Raw genomic sequence first — 21132 nt, forward strand, 5'->3', positions numbered from 1 at the left:
CTCTATGTACAATTTTATGACAAAATATTATCTCTTCTAATTTCAATTCTGTTGACGTTTAGATAATCCTTCACTGCAATTAAAACTCCATCTGTTGTAGCAAACTTTCGATCCCATCTGTTATCAAGGGGCTCGCTGTCGTACATATTCTTCTTCAACTATGTTTCTGTAAGGATGACAGTGTCAAATTCAGCCGACAGCATGTTGTTAAAAAATATATTTCTTTCGTATTTAGACCTCTCATATTTTGATAATAGATGTAAATATTTTTTTACTACTGGACATACTGAAAAATATTTTAAAAATAACTTTGATTGACGTGGTACAACTGATTTTAGCATATAAACCTATATATCATCGGACTGTACAGAAAACATGGTTCAAACCGAAAGAACAACTAAATGAATCTACACACCGTGGAAGGTATTCATCATCTAGTTGCTTTTCCAACTACATTGCACCTAACACGTCAAACCATGCATAGTCATAATTTTTTCTTCCTTGATCTTTCGAGCTTCGGATAACAACTCCCTTCAGAGTGCTATTAAACTATGATTTACTTAAATAGGATCTCTGAATAGGAATCCAATGTCTGCCGCGTTCAAATTCCTTTTCACCTTGCGTCGCTCCATAAAACTGGTCTACCGAACACGATAGCTGCAGTCGCTTAAGTGCTGCCAGTATCCAGTATTCGGGAGATAGTAGGATTGAACCCCACTGTCGACAGCCCTGAAGATGGTTTTCCGTGGTTTCCTACTTTCACACCAGGCAAATGCTGGGGCTTTACCTTAAGGCCACGACCGCTTCCTTAAACTCCTAGCCCTTTCCTGTCCCATCGTCGCCATAAGACCTAACTGTGTCGGTGCGACATAAAGCAACTTGCAAAAAAAAAAAAAAAAAAAAGTAAAATCGGCCGGTCAATAAGTCTAATAAATGTTACTCCTATTTATCTATTTATACATTTTTCTGATTTTGAAACTTTTTCAGCCGATGACAAGTGCCGATCATTTGATTGTGAATGTCCAGATCCAGACTGCGACCTACCGTTTTAACAATCCGAACTGTGTCTTCATTCGCAACATCTGAGATCCCATGAAGTTCTAGAGTGCTCCTCCACCCATATTGCTTAAGAACATCGATCAGCATTGTTGCTTCAGCTAAGTTGTTTGAGAAGAGAGTTTTTGTTTCTGTTATTGTCTTCATGCAATTTTCAATCATTTGATATTGTTGTTTAATAAAAAGTGTGTTCTGGTTTAGCTTCTCATGAGCTACATTTAAAGATTTCCCCAATCCACCTTCACTTATTTTTGTTTGATGTTTTAATTCTTTCATAGCGTCACGAACAGATTTTCACTTCTTCTTTAACTCGCTGCAAATTTCCGTCAGGAGATGGAATATATGCTCTGAGATTGTATTGCTAGACTTTCTTTGTCTGTGCACTTTGTTGTTAGACAATATTTACTGTACAACACCATTTCTGCTTGATAATTTTCGCGAGTTCACCTTCGTCCTTAAAGTCTGCACAGGTAGCCTACTGTGGAACAGGTTGCTGCATAGCCCACACTGTATTTTTCCGGCAGTATCCTGACGTGTGATGTCCTTCGAACACAGTGCATATAACCCTCTGTGAATGCTACGTACATTATCTCGCCTTAATCCTGATCCCGTATCAGGAAAACGGTACTGAGAGTAGATATATAGTTACTTTAAATCAATAAGATATAATCGAAGTTAAAGGAACGGAATCTGTACTATGATAACTGAAGAAGTTCAGTAAGATCTCAAATGAAGACCATAACAATTACTGAACACACCGGCAGTTTCAAATCATTACGATACTGAATTAATAGTCGTCCTCTGTACGGAATGCAACTTGTACTGTCTGGATATATCTAGGCACAAGATAAAAACAAAAAAGTCTTCAAACATGTCAATATAATAATAATAATAATAATAATAATAATAATAATAATAATAATAATGTTATGTCAAGGGAAGCATTCATGATTAATAACCTGCCATACCATGCCGATCACAATTAGGGTATCTTGTTTTTATCACTATAAAGAGCTAATTTAAGTCGTATGTCACAAAAACTACAGGGAATAATATTCTGCTTCCAAGACTTGTCTGGCAGTGAAAGTCTTATCCGTCCCTCGAAGAGGCAGATAACTTACCCGTCAGGTAACTAAAGTTGACGCTGTCGGTAGCGCTACCCGGGAGTGGTCGGACGGATATAACATTTTACACGCAGGATAAGTATCCCTTTACCAGTAGGTGGTACAACCGGCGTTTAAGCGTTATAATAACAGTGTTAACTACAATAGTTACTTCAGCTATACTCTCAAAGCATTAAACGGTTCCACATTGTATTCAAGCTATAATTAATGAGGTATATTTGGAGTTTTGGGTTAACCAACTTTGAAAAATATCCCCTAGAATGTTCTGTAATTACCCAGTTTCAATTACGTATAGCGCCGTACTCATAATTCAGTAGGTTAGTTTAAAAAAACATCTAGTGACACTGGTTTGTAAGTGTGGCGGTATGCGGTAGTGACCCTTCGTTAACGATGTGTAATTCGCAGAGAATCATTTAATGGATTCCGGCTTAAGAATATCGGTGAAGATAACTTTCAGAAATAAATAATTTTGTGCGAAAGCATTCATAGTTCGATAATTCTTTGCAGTAAACGATAAACACAATGAAAATATAATGGAAGTGTGTGTTAACAGCAGTGCAGTATTAATACAATAATATTTGATCTATATCTTATTCTGTAAACATTAATACTAATAAATTATTGTTTATTGCTTTTTCAAATAAAAATTCAGGGACCTGAATGTAGGACCATGGTGTTGTTGTGTTCGTCAATAGTTGATTGATTGATTGATTGATTGATTGATTGATTGATCGGTTTAGTAACAACCTTTATTTAGACAATAACCGTTTAAACAGTCTGCAGTATACGAAAATGACAACCTGTATATCGTCAACATTTTAAGCAGTATATACTAGAACTGTCGATCGTTTAAAAGTTTTGATCGGTTACCCAAATGACTTTAATCGGTTAATCGGCAGATTAATCGAATTTTAAACGTGTTCACACAGTGGACGTAATCGGGAGATAGTGGGTTCGAACCCCACTGTCGGCAGCCCTGAAGATGGTTTTCCGTGGTTTCCCATTTTCACCCCAGGCAAATGCTGGGGCTGTACCTTAAGGCCACGGCCGATTCCTTCCAATTCCTAGGCCTTTCCTATACCATCGTCGCCATAAGACATATCTGTGTCGGTGCGACGTAAAGCAAATAGCAAAAAAAAAAAAAAAAAAAAAAAAAAAAAACTGTAAGTTCGAGAAAACACTTGGTATAATATATTGATATACCTTAATTCTATATACAGTACTATAAAGAAGACTACCTTTTTAAAATTTTATTGATGTCATGCAAGTAATAAAAAAAGTAAAAAGCAGTTCATATTTTTATATATTTCAATGTTGATGATTTAATGATACAAAAGTTTGAAACTGTCAGTTTGACAGTTACAGTCACCCCTGTTTGCTCCAAGATTCCAGACATGTCAGTACGTTCACATGTTCAGAACTAAGGGCCGCCCTTCTGTTAGTAACACTATTTCCATCATCACTGAACACACACTCATAGGGAACTTAGTAGCTGGAATTGACAGGAAATTTTTCGCTATGCTTGCGAGATGTGGAAACTGGACTAAATATATTTTCCGTCATTGCAGAGGGTCTGGGATGTCCTGTTTAGTTCCACCTACGACTTGTAGGCTGCAGTCTCCATCAGGAGTGGTGTCGAACTCGAAACCAAAAATGGCATGACCAGAATCCTGTTCGTCTTCGCTGGTTTAAAAATTGTTTCCTCTTCTTGCTGCAATAGTTTTACCGGAACTTGTCCACATCTCTATCCGAAATTTCTTTTCCACATGGATTCCCGCCCTATTTTTTCAATACATCTGCGATATTTAAATCTAGGATCAAGAGCATTAACTTCCTGGTATGTCCTCAAATGGCACCAATCATTTTTTATAGCCATGAAATCTTCTACAATTCCGACTCCGTCGCGGAATGGTCAGCGTTGAGGCCGTCGGTTCAGAGGGTTCCGGGCTCGTTTCCCGGCCGAGTCGGGGACTTTAATCGCGTCTGATTAATTCTTCTGGCTCGGAGATGGGTGCTTGTGTTTGTCCCAACACTTTCCTCTTCACATTCAGATAGAAACACACAATAGTGATTACATCATTCCACGTAGGGTTGGCGTCAGGAAGGGCATCCGTCCGCCAAACAGGGCCAAATCTACATGTGCTGCACAGTTCGCACCGGCGCCCCACAAGTGTGGGAAAAGTGGAAGAAGAAAAAGAAGATTACCGAGCTCGATAGGTGCAGTCGCTTAAGTGCGGCCAGTATCCAGTATTCGGGAGATAGTAGGTTCGAACCCCACCGTCGGCAGCTCTGAAGATGGTTTTCCGTGGTTTCCCATTTTCACACCAGGCAAATGCCGGGGCTGTACCTTAATTAAGGCCACGGCCGCTTCCTTCCACTCCTAGCCCTTCCCTGTCCCATCGTCGCCATAAGACCTATCTGTGTCGGTGCGACGTAAAGCAACTAGCAAAAAAGAAAAAGAAGATTAAACCTTCTACAAAAGTCCTTATAAATCTAGCTATGTACACAGGGTCGACATCAGAGCAATGTAAGTATAATTTCAAGTGTGTTACTGCATGCAAATAGCTGCTACTTGTCATATATTTGCTACCACCAACTCGTAGAACGGTATTTCTTGCATTGTCAGTGAAACAGCGACAATTTTATCTTCCAACCCCCATTCACGATCTCTATCACTAAGCTCTTATGTGAAGTTAGCGGCATTGTGATTTTCTGTAACTCGTTTAACTTGTAATGTACAATTACCATGTTCCCAATTTGAATCAATGCCGTGAGCTGTAACCCCCAAGTAACTACGGTTAGATATGGAAGTCAAAAAACTCCCATGCGAGACCGACAAATTCTGCTTGTTTCAGTTCATCTAATAATTTTGACCTTTCTTCGTCTTGCAACTTGTCAATGTTCTTCTTACCGTGTGTCTAGAGGGAAGATGGTACGTGTGAGTATTGAGAGCTTCCCCGTAAAATCTCTTTAAGACCACGATCACAGACAATGTTCACCTGCCTGCTATACTGCACAATCCACTTCACTACTTTATTCGTAACGTTTTTCCTTATTAGAGGACACAAACTTCGTATTAGGTGCTCCAATGTTGACTGAGAATATGAACTAGTAGTGACATTGATAGACGCAGGTAGACTTTAGAAAGGATAAATATGTTTAAGATGATATTGAAGACTACTTGTATTTCCAGTATAATTTTTTCCGCATTTCTTACGAAACACTGGCTTTCTGTCTGTCACCCTATCACAGTATTTTACTTTAAATCCGAAACCGTGTGAGCTTGCATTCGGGAGATAGTGAGTTCGAACCCCACTGTCCGCAGCTCTGAGGATGTTTCTCCGTGATTTTCCATTTTCGCACCAGGTAAATGCTGTGGCTGTAACTTACGGCCACGGTCGCGTCATTTTTTTCTACTGCGACTTTCTAGCAATTGATATCTGTCCATTCACACATTACCTGAACATTCCTTAATGACATTCCCTGCAAGTACCTTCTCCATCCCTACCCATTATGCCGCCTGGCACTGTTTAGTAGAGATCGGCAAATATTCTACAGTAGCCTGTCCGCTGTTCCCTTTCCAGTTGTTCGTAAAAGCAAAGGTCATAATCCTCGTTTTAGAAGAAATCATTATTGCTTTCTGAAAGAAAGACATGAACACCAGCTTAATGTTATGACCTGTCAATCATAGAATGAAGCTAACACATCAAACGGCAACGAATAATACACTGGTTTCCTTCCGCTCAAAAGTTATTTTTCGTTCAGCACACTACAGTTTTAATCAGTTCGATTAATCGGCTGAAGTGTCCGGCCCCGCGGTGTAGGAGGCAACGTGTCCGCCTGTCACCCGGCGGCCCCGGGTTCGATTCCCGGCTGGGTCAGGGTTTTTTGATTGTAAATGATTAATATCCCTGGCCTGGGGACTGGGTGTTTGTGTCGTCCTTAACGTTTCTTTCCTCACATTCAACACTCTACACTTCCTCCATTCCAATTACTCGCAGGTTCATATCACATGGTGCAAGTAGGGGCAATATATCTCTATAGGTCGACGCTTCGAACAAATAGCCAAAAAAAAAAGAATCGGCTGAAGCACATTCATCAGTTAATCGGATTTTTAGGTTAATCCGTTAATCGGTTCGATTAATCGATTAAATCGGCAGCTCTAGTCTATATGAAAATATTCCTAGTGGTTTTAAGAAAATAGATCTATGAATAATGTTTTAGTGATGCCCTCACTCATTGCACGTACTAATTTGTAGATTCTTCGAATAGTGATTTGTTAAATTTTGTTTTCAGCGTATAGCTGTTAGTGCCTGGAGAGTCCGAGAACATGTTTGGCTCGCCAGTTCTGTAGATACTTTCCTCGGGACACACAATGGGGGTGAGCTGCATGTACCGCTGAGTTGAGGGTGTAAATGTAATTGTAAGTACTAGGAATGGGAAGGAAGCGGTCATGGCCTCGAGAAAATACAGTCCTGGCATATCCCTGGTGATGAACCTGTAAACTACGGAAAACCATTTCGAGGATTGCCGACGGGGGATTCTCCAGAGTACAGACTCAGCAGTCGTAACTGGTCGTGCCGCAACGCACTGACCTAACCTGTTCGGTAATTAGGAGTAATTATACTGCAATGAATGATCGCACTTTCAGCGCTTTCGTTAACATTATTCGGTCACTTTAGGTTAATATACACCGCAAATGAGGTTTTTAATATCAAGGATGTTTTGCAATAATAACGTTATAGAATGTTGTGTATTGTATCACAGAGACGCACAATCTGGAAACGTAAACTTCTACGAACTCAGATGTTTTTCTTTCAATGAAAATGAAAACCTACAACCTGTTTTCCAGTCAATGACCGGGTCAGAGATGTAATGAATGATGCAGATATAGGCTATTTGTACGATGGGGTCGCCACTCCCAAAGTGATTTTTATTAATGACTGATAGATGATATGAAATGAGAATGGAGAGTGTTGCTGCAATGAAAGATAACAGGGAAAACCGGGGTACCCGGAGAAAAACCTGTCCCGCCTCCGCTTTGTCCAGCACAAATCTCACATGGAGTGACCGGGATTTGAACCACGGTATCCAGCGGTGAGAGGCCGACGCGCTGCCGTCTGAGCTACGGAGGCTCTTTTTCTTTCAATATCCAACACAAATAAATAGTAATAATGAAAGTGTGAGACTATATATATTCACATGACTGGCTGAGCCACCATCCAGTAGCGCCACCTACAGCAGTACGTTTTTTCCATTCTCAAACATCATTATTATAATCTTCATGTTTATCGTCTCACTGTATCCATCTGTGATGTACGTCTGTAATAAATATAGTTAGTCTAATATAAACGGTGCCTTTCTTATTTTCCGAAATACTGTGCCTTTTCATCAGTGATTAAATGTGTAGTGGTAAAATACATTGATAAATAGACGAGTGGACATAATGTGTCGCGCACGGTTGACTTGTTTGAGTTAAACTTTTAACCAAGTGTCTTCTATGAAGAAATTAGTGTGGGTGAAGAGGAGCACTTCAGGTCAAAGGAACATTTTGGCACGTGGAAAAATCACATGAAGGGTATGTTAGTAAAGAATCGTACGTGGGCTTACGTAGCCGGGGAAATAGGTTAAGCCTGAACTGGTCACCGATAACACGACCGGTATTATAGAATGGGTAGAACGTGACAGTGAGACAGTGCCAGATATTGTTTTGATTATTGAACCCTTGTAATTGAAACAGGAAACAAATAAAAGATTGTGTCATTTCATGCGAACTGTGGCTAAAACTGAAGACTATTTACCAATCGAATGGGCCCACGCGGAAGGCGACATTATTAAAGCAGATTGTGCTTCAAAGAATGAGTGAAGGTGGAGATAATACGCGATCATTTACGGTGAGTTTTCGATGTCGTGGACAAGCTGAATGGTATGGACGTGGCAATCAACGATGATTTGTTATCCGTATTACTTCTGCATAGCTTGCCAGTCAGTTTTGAATACTTTCGATGCGCGATAGATCCTCGCGACGAACTTCCAAAGCCCGAGTGTTGAAGAAAGTGACGCGAGGGGCAATGACCGAAACAAAGTGATGCAAAATTGTATGACTGCTGAACGAAGATACAAGAACAAGAATTATAAGAAGCCCACAAGCATGATGGATAAAGGGGAAAACGGAGGATCCACTTCTCCTCGTTGTTACCATTGTAAAAAGTTAGGTCGTAAGGCGAAGGAGTGCAAGTAATACCTCGCTGTATATTACATGAGAATCAAACTCGTGTGCAAGTTCGTGACGGACCGCGACTCAGATGAAATGTGATGCTTGGACAGCGGCTGCACATCTCATATGTGTAAAAATCTGGAATATTTTTCACTAGTAGAATCTTACGTTTCTGTCAATTTAATATTAGCGAACAGTTCCACGTCGAAAATAACTGCAAAAGGTGTTATCGCAATGTCGGGGAGCTTTGATGTTTGTGATAACATTATGCGGTATATTATTCGTACCTGATCTGCATACTAATCAACTGTTAGTCGTGAAGATCGTAGAAAGGGGTCACCGCGTTGTGTTTGACAAAATATCCGTTTGAGTTACAGATGTGAACGATAGTACCTTATTCGTCGCACATACAAAAAACGGATTTTATTACGTTGATGGGTCACATACCGAAGAACAGGGAAAAAATGCTCGAGCTGAAGATATGCGAAAAGGGTCTCTTATGGACTGGCACATTCGATTGGAACATCTCAACACAACGGATCCACGTGAATCAGCGAAACGGCTTCGATCACATTGGAGGCATGCTTGTGCAAGTAATTTGGTGGCGCGTGCGTGCGCAAGCGTGCACATATAAACAAAATCTGCAGGAGAGCGACAGAAACAAGTGGTGACTTGTCCATCGCCGCTCACACTGTCCGCCGCAAGCAAGTGCACGCTTGCGCAAGCTTGATCCGACCCAACTTCGAAACAAAAATATTTGTTTTGTAGTTGTAAGCGTGCATGACTTCAGTTGACTTCTGACCATCGAATCAGTGACAATGTGGCAATTTGGAGCTCTTCAGGTGACACACACTTTCGGAAATTAGACTGCCTCCTTATTCTAGGTGTGATTTTTGTCCAGTATATGGTAGAAAGTGTCTGGTATCATTCTGAAGTATTAAAAAACTTATCAGGCTGTCTGACCAAATCGTTGAATATTCGTGCATACTCTCCATCTTCCTCTCTGTCCAAAAAATACTCGTTCTCGTTCACGCAAACTTCCCTGATTTTCTGCTCATCCAAAAATAAAAACTTTAAAACACAATTTTCCAAAACAATGTCCTCATCGTCTGACATCTCCATTTCGACTAGCCTGTTCATAATAATTCATTTCCACCTGCTTGCACTTAGTGTGAGCACATTGCTGTTTACGCCAGCTTGCGCACGCGCGCGCCACCAAATTACTTGCACAAAGGGATGGATGGAATCGAAGTAATCGACACTAGAAGGTTTTGAATGTGAGATTCGTCTCCAAGGAAAGATGACACGTTCCCCTTTTCCGAAAAAGTCCGATAGCATAATGGAACCGGGGGAATTGATTCACAGCGACATTTGTGGCTCTAAGGTCCGTATTTGTGCCGACGCGAGTAAAGGCTTTTATCTTAGTGTAAAGCTAAGAAAACCGAGATAACCGTTACATTTGTGTTCACCAACAACATTATCACGGGCAATGGGTATTATCTCGGTTTAAAATTTTACCGGAGATAGGTTGGCCGGTAAAACAGGAAATCTAAGATAACCTTTCAAGATGGCAGCTCGTAGACGCCTGGCATATTTAAATGAAAGAAAAAATCACAGCGACGAGGGATACGACCAAGAGTATGCAATAAAACGCCCTAGGAGTATAAAAAGAACGCGCTACATACGTTGAGGACTACGATGACGCTGATTTTGAAATATGTTTTAGGTTATCTAAAGCTTGACACTGTCTAGGATTCCCAGGTCGTACGTTTTTCTCGTATTCTTACGTGTTTACTGTTAATTTAGTTGACAATGATGATGCTTGGTGTTTAAAGGGACCTAACATCTAGGTCATCGGCCTCTAATGGAACGAAATGAGACGAAATACAATTACAATATAAAAGTCCAAAATCATCAACTGACCAGAATTCAAAACGTGATGATGAAGAATGAACTGGTGATTATGAATTTAAAACAATCAGTGGATTCGACCCGCAGAGCCCCACCTTCCCAGAAACTATCTTAAAACAATTGTATTATTGATCAAGCGACTGCTTCTAAAGCACAATCCTGAACCGATGATGCTTGTTGTCTAAAGGGGTCCAATATCTAGGTCAACGGCCCCTCATAATGGTACTTATCGCTAGTAAAGTAGAACTATGGTATTTGTCATGTTGCGGTACTAATCAAAAGTAGCGTAGACTCAATGTGTTCCACACATTATGGTACTACTCACAAGTATTGTATGCCGCACAGGTAACGCAGACCTATGGTGTTTCTCATATAATGGAGCCACTTATAGGCAACGCAAACTCATGGTGTTCCTCACCCACAGTGACCGTCATGACTTTCCGGACAGGCAGAGTTCCTTTAAAATATAAAAGAAAGAGATTAATAACAAAACATATCGTCGTTGCCGGGACAAAACTTCCTATGTGAAGTATTTTAGCTTAGAGCTTTGGCCGGTAAGGTTCTGTCATCTAAGGTGCAATATTGTGTGACAGTTGTCAAGGCATTCACGCTCTTCATAATGTATGTGCTGCGGGTCAGTATATCTCCAAAAATATTATCACATAGGAGGTTTCGTCCCGGCAACGACGATATATAGTTTAATTTTGCTTACTTCAGAATGAGCAGTTACACATACAGATACCGGTACGAAGAATAAACATTCACTTCATTTCATGATACACAAAAATTTGAAACTTATGTATGTAATTACAATAATACAAAAGTGCCTGTTCATAAACATTCGGACAAAAATGCGCAAGTAGAACGAAAATATGAAGGATGGAGTCCATGTGGAAATATTAATACTTTGTGATTCTTCCCTTCCTGCGAAGCACTTCAGTAAGGCGTCTCGGCATGCTCTCCTCGAGTTTTCTTGTAGTAGAATGGGGCAATCTTTCCTACTCCTCTTGAGGTCGTCTCTTCACATCAGCTTTGGAATTTTTGGAAATTTTCCCGATGTTTTCCAGTATATCCCATAAATTCTCTATGGGGTTAATATCAGGACTTTGTGAAGGAGGATTCACAACTTTAGGACAGTTGTACAACAACCATAGCTTTACATTATAGGCCGTATATTTGGGTCGTTGTCCTGATGAGATTTAAAACAGTCCCCAACTCCCATATTTTCTGCACTTTTCTTCAGGTTTTTTTAAATCTGAAGATACTGGTGGTGGTCCATGTTTCCGTCTATAAAAATCAGCTCACATACTCCTTGAGCTGACATACAACCCCACACAATAACATATTTTACCTCTCCATGTTTTACCGTTGTCTTCATATTTCTTTCTTCAAACTCTTCCAAACTATGATGCGCCCATCTGAGCCAGAAACGTTGAATTTCGATTCATCGCAGAAAATTAGTCTTCCACTAGTTCATATCTTTGCCAAGATGCTCCTTAGCAAATCGTTGTCGCTTGATCCTATTTGTTTTGTTGATATAGGGCTTCCTTCTTGCAGTTCGCCCGTGATAATCACCTCTATACAAGGTATAACACCCTCCGGATTGTACTTGCACTGATCTTCTTTTCAAACACGCTCTCAACTGCATTAGCAATAGTGGTTGTAGTAAGACGTGGATTTCTTTTCACTTTTCTTACTACTGCACTTTTTTCTCTCCTAGTAAGGACGCTCGGGCGAATTTTCAATTCTGTCTTGAAATTTGTATGGGCAGATAATATCGTTAAGAGTACCGTACTTTTCTTCTTGTTCAGCAAATGTGCGATTTGTCGACATGTTTTCCCTTTTTCATGATGGAATATTACTAATTGCCTTCGATCAAATGTACTGTTCTTTCCTCTGCGTCCCATTTCACACATGAATCGTTGCGTTTGCTTTGTGCGTGAGGAAGGCACTGACAGGTATCTGCCAGCACAGCGCATAACAAGTGCAAAGCATACCTCGAGTAGCTAAACATTTCCTGTCCGAAAAACATTGACCAGTAAATTTTCGTATCTCAAATAAGTAAAAGGTATTATTACTATGTAAACTAATCTACAAATCGCAGTTGGATAATTACAGTACCTACGAAGTGCATTAAATTCAGAGTTTAATAATTTCGAATTTATTACCTTCCTTTCTTTAATGACAGGGGTATTACATGTATATTCTGTCCGAAAACTTCTGACTGTCACTGTAGGTGTACTAATCACGGGTGCCGGTATTCCCTTGATATTCCTCACATAGTGTGTACTACCACAGGCAACGCAGGTGGTACTACACGGGGAACGCCCAGACCCGTAGTGTTTCTCACATACTGGAACTAATCACAGTCAACGTAAGCCCGTGGTGTTCTGCGTATAGTGGTACTAATCACAGGTACTGTAAAACCAAATGTGAACCCACTCGCTACTAATCACAAACCTGTTGTGTACCTAACATAGTGGTACTACTCGCAAGTAAAGGCAACCCATGGTGTTCGCCGCTTGATGGTACTAATCACAAGTAGTTTTATGGTTCTAATATAATCATCCTTTGGTCGCCTCTTTTAGTCGCTTATTACGACAGGCAGGGAATACCGTGGGTGTATTCTTCGTCTGCGTCCTCAACCCGCAGCGGGCTGTTAATTTAGTTTTGTGTGTTTTATTTCCGCGTGCAACACTTTCTTCCTTTTTTTAAATATTTGGCGCTGGCTTGTTGTTGAATCCATAACAATTCTTCCCCTTAATATAACAAAATACACATTGTTTTGATTATTGTTATGCTTGTTTTATCCTGTTATGCAGGTGTGAATTGTGGCAATAAATTGATGTCGTGTTTATTCGCAGATTCAGAAACAGCTGTAAAACTTTCCGATGGAAAACGAAGGAAGAAATGTTAGTTGAAATCACATTAGCATCTAAAAGTAACAGTGACTTTGTTAATATCCTGAAATCCCCTAAAAGTATCGAGTGGACCGATGTTAGGAACAGGAGTTTACCCGAACTCATAAAATCAGAGCTTCAGATTGTAATAAATTTCGCCATGCCCTGCAAGGAGTTTTTTTTTAACCTACTAAAGTATAACAGTGAGAAGTTTCGAACAGTAGACAGTAAGCATGTTCAGGATATAGAACGAGAATGGGTGGCATACAGGGATGCTATAGTAGAAACAGCAAGGAAATGCTTAGGAACAACTTTAAGTAAAGATGGGAAAAGGCGAACATCTTGGTGGAATGAAGAAGTGAGAGCTGCTTGTAAACGTAAAAAGAAGGCTTATCAAACAAGGGCCGAGGCAGACAGGGATTTGTACGTAGACGAAAGAAACGGAGCGAAACAAATAGTTCTTGAATCCAAAAAGAAGTCGTGGGAAGATTTTGGTAACAACCTGGAAAGGCTAGGTCAAGCAGCAGGGGAAACCTTTCTGGACAGTAATAAAGAATCTTAGGAAGGGAGGGAAAAAGGAAATGAACAGTGTTTTTGAGTAATTCAGGTGAACTCATAATTGATCTCGGAGAATCACTGGAGAGGTGGAGGGAATATTTTGAACATCTTCTCAACGTAAAAGGAAATCTTCCTGGTGGTGTTGCGAACAGCCAAGCTCATGGGGAGGAGGAAAATGATGTTGGTAAAATTATGCTTGAGGAAGTGGAAAGGATGGTAAATAAACTCCATTGTCATAAAGCAGCAGTAATAGATGAAATTAGACCTGAAATGGTGAAGTATATTTGAAAGGCAGGGATGAAATGGCTTCATAGAGTAGTAAGATTAGCATGGAGTGTTGGTAAGGTACCTTCAGATTGGACAAAAGCAGTAATTGCACATATTTATAAGCAATGGAACAGGAAGGATTGCAACAACTATCGAGGTATCTCATTGATTAGTATACCAGGCAAAGTATACACTAGCATCTTGGAAGGGAGGGTGCGATCAGTCGTTGAGAGGAAGTTGGATGAAAACCAGTGTGGTTTCAGACCACAGAGAGGCTGTCGGGATCAGATTTTCACTATGTGCCAGGTAATTGAAAAATACTACGAGAGGAAAAAGCAGTTGTGTTTGTTTCGTAGATCTAGGGAAAGCATATAACAGGGTACCGAGGGAAAAGATGTTCGCCATACTGGGGGACTATAGAATTAAAGGTAGATTATTAAAGTCAATCAAAGGCATTTATGTTGACAATTGGGCTTCAGTGAGAATTGATGGTTAAAGGGTACTTACAGGGGTTAGACAAGGCTGTAATCTTTCACCTTTGCTGTTCGTAGTTTACACGGATCATCTGCTGAAAGGTAAAAAATGGCAGGGAGGGATTCAGTTAGGTGGAAATGTAGTAAGCAGTCTGGCCTATGCTGACGACTTGGTCTTAATGGCAGATTGTGCCGAAAGCCTGCAGTTAATATCTTGGAACTTGAAAATAGGTGCAATGCGTATGGTATGAAAATTAGCCTTTCGAAGACTAAATTGATGTCAGTAGGTAGAAATTCAACAGAATTGAATGTCAGAGTGGTGATACAAAGCTAGAACAGGTCGATAATTTCAAGTATTTAGGATGTGTGTTCTCCCAGGATGGTAATATAGTAAGTGAGATTGAATCAGGGTGTCGTAAAGCTAATGCAGTGAGCTCGCAGTTGCGATCAACAGTATTCTGTAAAAAGGAAGTCAGCTCCCAGACGAAACTATCTTTACATCGGTCTGTTTTCAGACCAACTTTGCTTTACGGGAGCTAAAGCTGGGTGGACTCAGGATATCTTATTCATAAGTTAGAAGTAACAGACATGAAACTAGGGAGAATGATTGCTTGTACAAACAGGTGGGAACAATGGCAGGAGGGTACTCGGAATGAGGAGATAAAGTCTAAGTTAGGAATGAACTCGATGGATGAAGCTGTACGCATAAACCGGCTTCGGTGGTGGGGTAATGTGATGCGAATGGAGGAGGATAGGTTACCTAGGAGGATAATGGAGTCTTTTATCGAGGGTAAGAGAAGTAGAGGTAGACCAACACGACGGTGGTTGTACTCAGTTTCTAACGATTTAAAGATAAGAGGTATAGAACTAAATGAGGCCACAGCACTAGTTGCAAATAGAGGATTGTGGCGACGTTTAGTAAATTCACAGAGGCTTGCAGACTGAACGCTGAACGGCATAACAGTCTATAATGATTATGTATGTATGTATGTATGTATAACAGTAGATGACTAGATAAAGTTAAAATAGTTTCAAAATAGTAAAATGTTACGAAGCAGCAGGGTTTAAGACATAAATGTGTGTGTTTTGATCGAATGGCATTTAATACAAATTATGAAGGCATGAGTTATTAAAAATGTCGGTGAGAAATCTTCATTTTATTAATTAAAACAGTGGCAACTCTAACACTGTCAGTGTTATCCATGATCGAACATAACCAGGAATTCCCAGCACATAGGTAGGCGTAAGATCAATTCTCGATTATAGCTTTATCTTGTACAGTACACGGCTGGATGATTTTTTAAATGAAGCATTAAGGAATGTGCCTTATTTTTTGAGTGAAATATACCATGTGTAGGCTATAATCTATTTTCTTATTCTTTATTATGCTAATGCTTTCTGCCACCAAATTCAATAACAATTCCTTCTCTTGGAAAGTCATATTAGACTTTTGTTCGTTTCTGATCAATAGCGAACATAATTGATGATAAATTATTTGCAAACCTCGAATAGAATTAAAAACTTGTTTACATTTCGATATTGGCGGCAGCACGTAGTCATTTGTTTTCCGTGCGTCAGTATGAAAAATGTAAGGTTCAAATTGAAGCGAAAACCGAGATGATAAAATTCTGTGGTGAATACAGATGCGAGCGTTATCCGAGAGAATGGCATTACCCGAGTTTTGGAAATCTAAGGTAACAGTAAAAGTAACAGCTTTGGCGAATACGGGCCTAGGAGTGTTTCCTAGAGTGGAAACGCGCGTTACTTCGTCACATTCTTCTGTGATGAAAATAGTGGGTTCGAACCCCACTGTCGGTACCCCTGAAGATAGTTTTCCGTGGTTTCCCATTTTCACACCATGAAAATGCTGCGGCTGTGCCTTAATTAAGGCCACGGCCGCTTCCTTCCCACTCCCAGGCTTTTCCTATGCCATCGTCGCCACAAGACCTACCTGTATCGGTGCGACGTAAAGCAAATTGTAAAAAAATAATAATCTATGATGCGACTGGATATTGCGTAATAGTGTTTTCGTCAGAAAAAAAAGAGGTCGTTGAATAGTTCCAGGACTACGGAAAGCTTATGGGCAGGCAGAAGAAACGACGGTAAACATTTTCTGTCCTGTTTGAGGCACTGTTGAACTCCGGTATTCTACGACGCCTGTTGATTCCGCGTCACCCGGAACGAAAAAGCCGTACACTCGTCGAGATGGACAGATGTTTATTAATACAGTCCGGACGTCTTCCCATTTCTGGGCAGAGTCTGTTGTAACAGCGAATTACATTAGGAACAGGTGCTCTTCAAGTAACCTGTGTGGATGAACTCCTTACGAAGCCTGGACTGGAAAGATTCTAAATGTTTGTAATTTCGAAAAAAATGTACGTGAAACCTCTTGCCTAAACCGACAGTCGAACGTGGGAAAATACGACCCCCCGCGGCAAAAGGGACATACTCCTCGTATATAGCAGAGCTTCAGAAGGTGAATGCCACAGGAACAAAAGTGGAAATCTCGCGTGATATGTTTTTGGAAGGAGGTAGAAAATTGTAAAAATACACTCACGACTTTTTCCCAAGTTAGCGCACAAATGTATTTCTTCAACATGAGCACTTCGACGTCAGTCATCGCGATTGGGAGCGGATGCAGATTGATTCTTTCATGAATGTAGACGAAACTCCTAGACGCACAGGATGTACGGAAACCATCGAAGATGATTCGGATAGTTAAGAAAAGGAATTTCTGGGTTTTGAAAATGAACCAGAAGCAGAACCAGAAATACAACGATCTCGGCATGCTCCAGGGAGATCAAAACTGATTCGTTCGGGAATGGCTATTGCGCTGGCAGCTCATCGCGGAATGTTCGACAGTTCGAAATAGCAACTGCGTACTTTAATGGAATTGCCAATGAGGAAATCTTTATATGCTCTTATACAGACCTAACTATCAACTAAAAGGCGTCCAGACATACCTCATGCAGTGTGTGTGTTCAGAGAAAACTATGATTTTTGGCAAAAAACACTGGCATGCAGCAAAGAGTTCTGAGGTACCAAAAGGGTTCTTCCAAGGTGGGAGTCATTTTTGGAAGCGATACCATTAATTTAATTGCATATGTAGATGGTGATTGGGCTGCATGCATCAACGATCGCAGATCGTACCCTAGTTTCGCTTTTACAATGTACGGCGGAGTCGTACCTGGGTAATCCAGAAAATAACGGACAGTGGTATTGTCATTAACGGAGGCCGAATATGTGGCCTTGAGCGGGGCTTCAAAAGAGGCAATGTACTTGCAACGACTATACAGCTATATGGCAACAACATTGGAGGTCGGAAGCGTGTTGGAAATCATGTTTTCACTCACGGACCAAACACATTGATGTACGACATCATTTTGTAAGAGATTCTTTCATCTGGCGACATTCGTCTTTCAACTGAGAAGATGCCTGCAGACACATTAAACAAAGGGGTACCGAAGGATAACCACTGTAAGTCTGGGTGTCAGAAGATTTAAATGTTGAAAATGGAGGGGATGTTGAGAATATTTATATATATATTCACATGACTCCAGCTGAGCCACCATCAAGTAGCGCCACCTACAGCTCTACCTTTTCCCATTGTTGACACTTCATGATTATTATCTCCATGTTTATATTTTCACTGTATCCATTTGTGATTTATGTCTGTAATAAATATAGTTAGTCTAATATAAACCGTGCATACATTCGAAACACCGAGCCTTTTCAACAAAAATGTTAATTTGTATGCTTGCTTTTTTTTTTTAAAGTGAAGGTTGTGCCTTCTTCTATCTCCGTTGTTACCGTGTATTTCTTCAGGTCTCTGACACGGTGTGGCATGCTTCCGGTCAGTACTTCGGCATCATCTTAAGGAAGAAAGATCCATTTCATCTGGGAGTGCTCTGGTGGTTGCGGATGATTTAAAAAAAACCAGTCGTTTATAAACTGTTCTATGCGTGCTAATGCAGTAAGTGTCGGGTGAATCAGCTGGTTAATTCTTACGGTTGACACCCGCCTCTGTCATGAAGTTCCTCACTGTCGCACCTCAATGACGGCGAGGATAGCCGAAAATTCATCCCTAAAGGGGAGTGCAAATTGTCAAAGATTTTCATCTGTATACCGCTGGTCAGTTAACATCCCTCGAATTCATATCGAAGGTGTATTACGGTTATGCATAATCCCAACCCAACACGTTACACCACCGCCTTGAACATGCTGGTACTTTCTACCGCATCCTTTACGTCTCCACGCCCTTTGTCATCTTGCTTCTGGCCTAAGTGATATACGTGTTTGCTCTGCAAACATGACTTCACGTCATTTATCGAACCCCTAGGTAAGATGTTGGATGGTTCATCTTCTCTCAGCACGATGATGATTCTGTAGTCGAATACATAGTCAGTCGAGGTGACTTTAATTGCACACTGTGCAGTCGATTCCATACAGTTCGTGCAGATTCACGGATATGTTCCCCACAAAGAAGTCACCTCGTAATTGTTGAGCAGTTGAAATTGGTCTCCTGTGCATCGTTACGCGGATATACCGATCTTGCCGTGTCGTTGTGACCCTTGGTCGACCTTCCCTCGATCTTTCGATGGTATTATTGGTCTCTAGGTATCTTTTCCACGTTTTTGACACTGCTCTTTGTGTAACCCACTCGATGTGTGATATGCTGCTTGTGTACGTCCACCCAGAATCAGTGCCGTAATTCTGACTCGGTCAAACTGGGAAATACGCATTGCACAAACACTAGCTGAAGCTCGTGCTGCTCTGTATACACTATTAAGTCTTTACCTGAAATGACATAGTTCACGCCTGGTTTAACACAGACCGTATGCAGTGACATCTGCTGTATTGTAAACAAGCGATTGAATTGTATGTATAGAGTGCTCTCTACAACTTACATGCTTTACTTTGAAGTCCACCACTCGTTCTTGGGTTATTCTCCAAAGCTACATTTCTGCCAGGATCATAATTTAAAATAAAAGAAGAAATAGTTTGTGTCATTTGGAGATTATAATATTTTATATTTCTTCCTAGTTTCCAGTTTTAAGAATTCCCATGGGAGAGGTGAATCTATATCCTTATTAAGAAATGTTGTGAAACACTGTTACATATGCTTCGTCACAATTTATGTACTCGCCCTTAACTGACTAGAACCGGCTAGTGCTTGACATTGAGATCTTTAAGCTGATTTTTTTTATTAGGAGGAAATTGAGGTTTCTGTTGATCCGAGTTAATTTTACGTTCTTTGATGGGGACAGATTATTCCCATGCCTTCTACAGAACTTGTATAATGAGCTCCTGTCCATTATTTACAACGTGTAGAAATATGATTTGCTATATTATGAGTTGACAAGCAAAACTCATTAACTCGAAATATATATTCAATAAATATTCCTTACAGAGCATTAAGTCAGTTTTTGAGTTTGACATTTTCAAACCACCCTACGTTTTTTTTCGCTTTGTTCACTGGCGATACGCATTGAGTCGTAAGAGGTCGTTTTGGTTACTTAAGTTACTAATTTATATTATCTTGCTAAGTCTCAAGAGATGGATTTCATTTAGCCAAAATATTTTAATACTAAACAACACAGCGCTATTCTAGATAGTTTTACAAATCCATTTCATGGCAAAGATAAATACTCTTTATTCTGAGAGCAGATATTGTCAGTGGAAGCATGGGCACTTTCTAACCTCTTTTTTCTCAAAAGTAAAATTTTGACTTTGTGTTATACTTGTAAAACGTCAAGTGTGAAACTCGCCAAATCCAAAATTGATAATTCAGTTAAGCACATAATTGCATATTTCGTGCTTTTCTCAGCCTGCTAACATTCTTGGCTAGTAAAAACTTGTTCGAGTGTGTCCGGCAATATAATTTAAATGCAAAGCTCTTCAGACCCATTATTATGGTTTCTTCCAATTGTACTTCCCCTTTACAATTCAGAAAATGACGATCGATAGAATACATTCTTCACTTGTTTTATGGATGAAGAAGGGGACCAAACTTCAGAATTTAAAATGGAGATCGTGAAAAGAAACCGTGAATGTAGACAGCTGATAAACATTGTGTGGAGTTGTAAATTACTTGGGTATTATTTCTGATATACATGTGTGACTCTTAGCACTTAGGTACACGAAAATAAAAGTAATAATTTTATTTAAATATATATGGTTAATTTTGCAGGAATTTTTGCTGACTTGTGAGAAATATCCCATATGTTGTATGTCCGGCGCTCCCGTCTCGCTCCGCCTGCCAGCTGCACGCGCGCCTGTGTATCATTCTGCTAGCTTCGACGCGCAGCCCTCAGTGCGCGTGCCTGACCATCGAGTGTACTATAAATAGGAGCTCCCTGTCTGCTCACTTGCCCACTTGCCCCGGTGTCCAGCTCCAGAATACACCCTACGTCGAGCACGGAGGCTACTCCTCTTGAAAATGTGCTTCGACCAGGTGGACTGAATTTCTGGCAGTACGAGGTTTCACCTCTGGTCACCGCTCCCTTACCTGTTTCCGCTGCCTATGTTCCGTAATTCTTTTACAAGCCATTTTCATTCCCTAAATTATGCAAGCTCCCTTAGTTTCGCTAGGTGGAATTTCTTCAATCAATTGAACTTGCTTTTTA

At 40.4% G+C, this 21132-nt stretch overlaps 1 protein-coding gene across 1 annotated transcript in view; it reads left to right on the plus strand.

The window, feature by feature from the left end:
- trio (trio Rho guanine nucleotide exchange factor) overlaps window positions 1-21132 on the plus strand; it is a 1596874-nt gene that overhangs the window by 616469 nt on the left and 959273 nt on the right. The gene's annotated exons all lie outside the window — the stretch shown is intronic.

This window comes from Anabrus simplex, chromosome 2 (assembly GCF_040414725.1).
Source record: "Anabrus simplex isolate iqAnaSimp1 chromosome 2, ASM4041472v1, whole genome shotgun sequence".
NCBI lineage: Eukaryota > Metazoa > Arthropoda > Insecta > Orthoptera > Tettigoniidae > Anabrus > Anabrus simplex.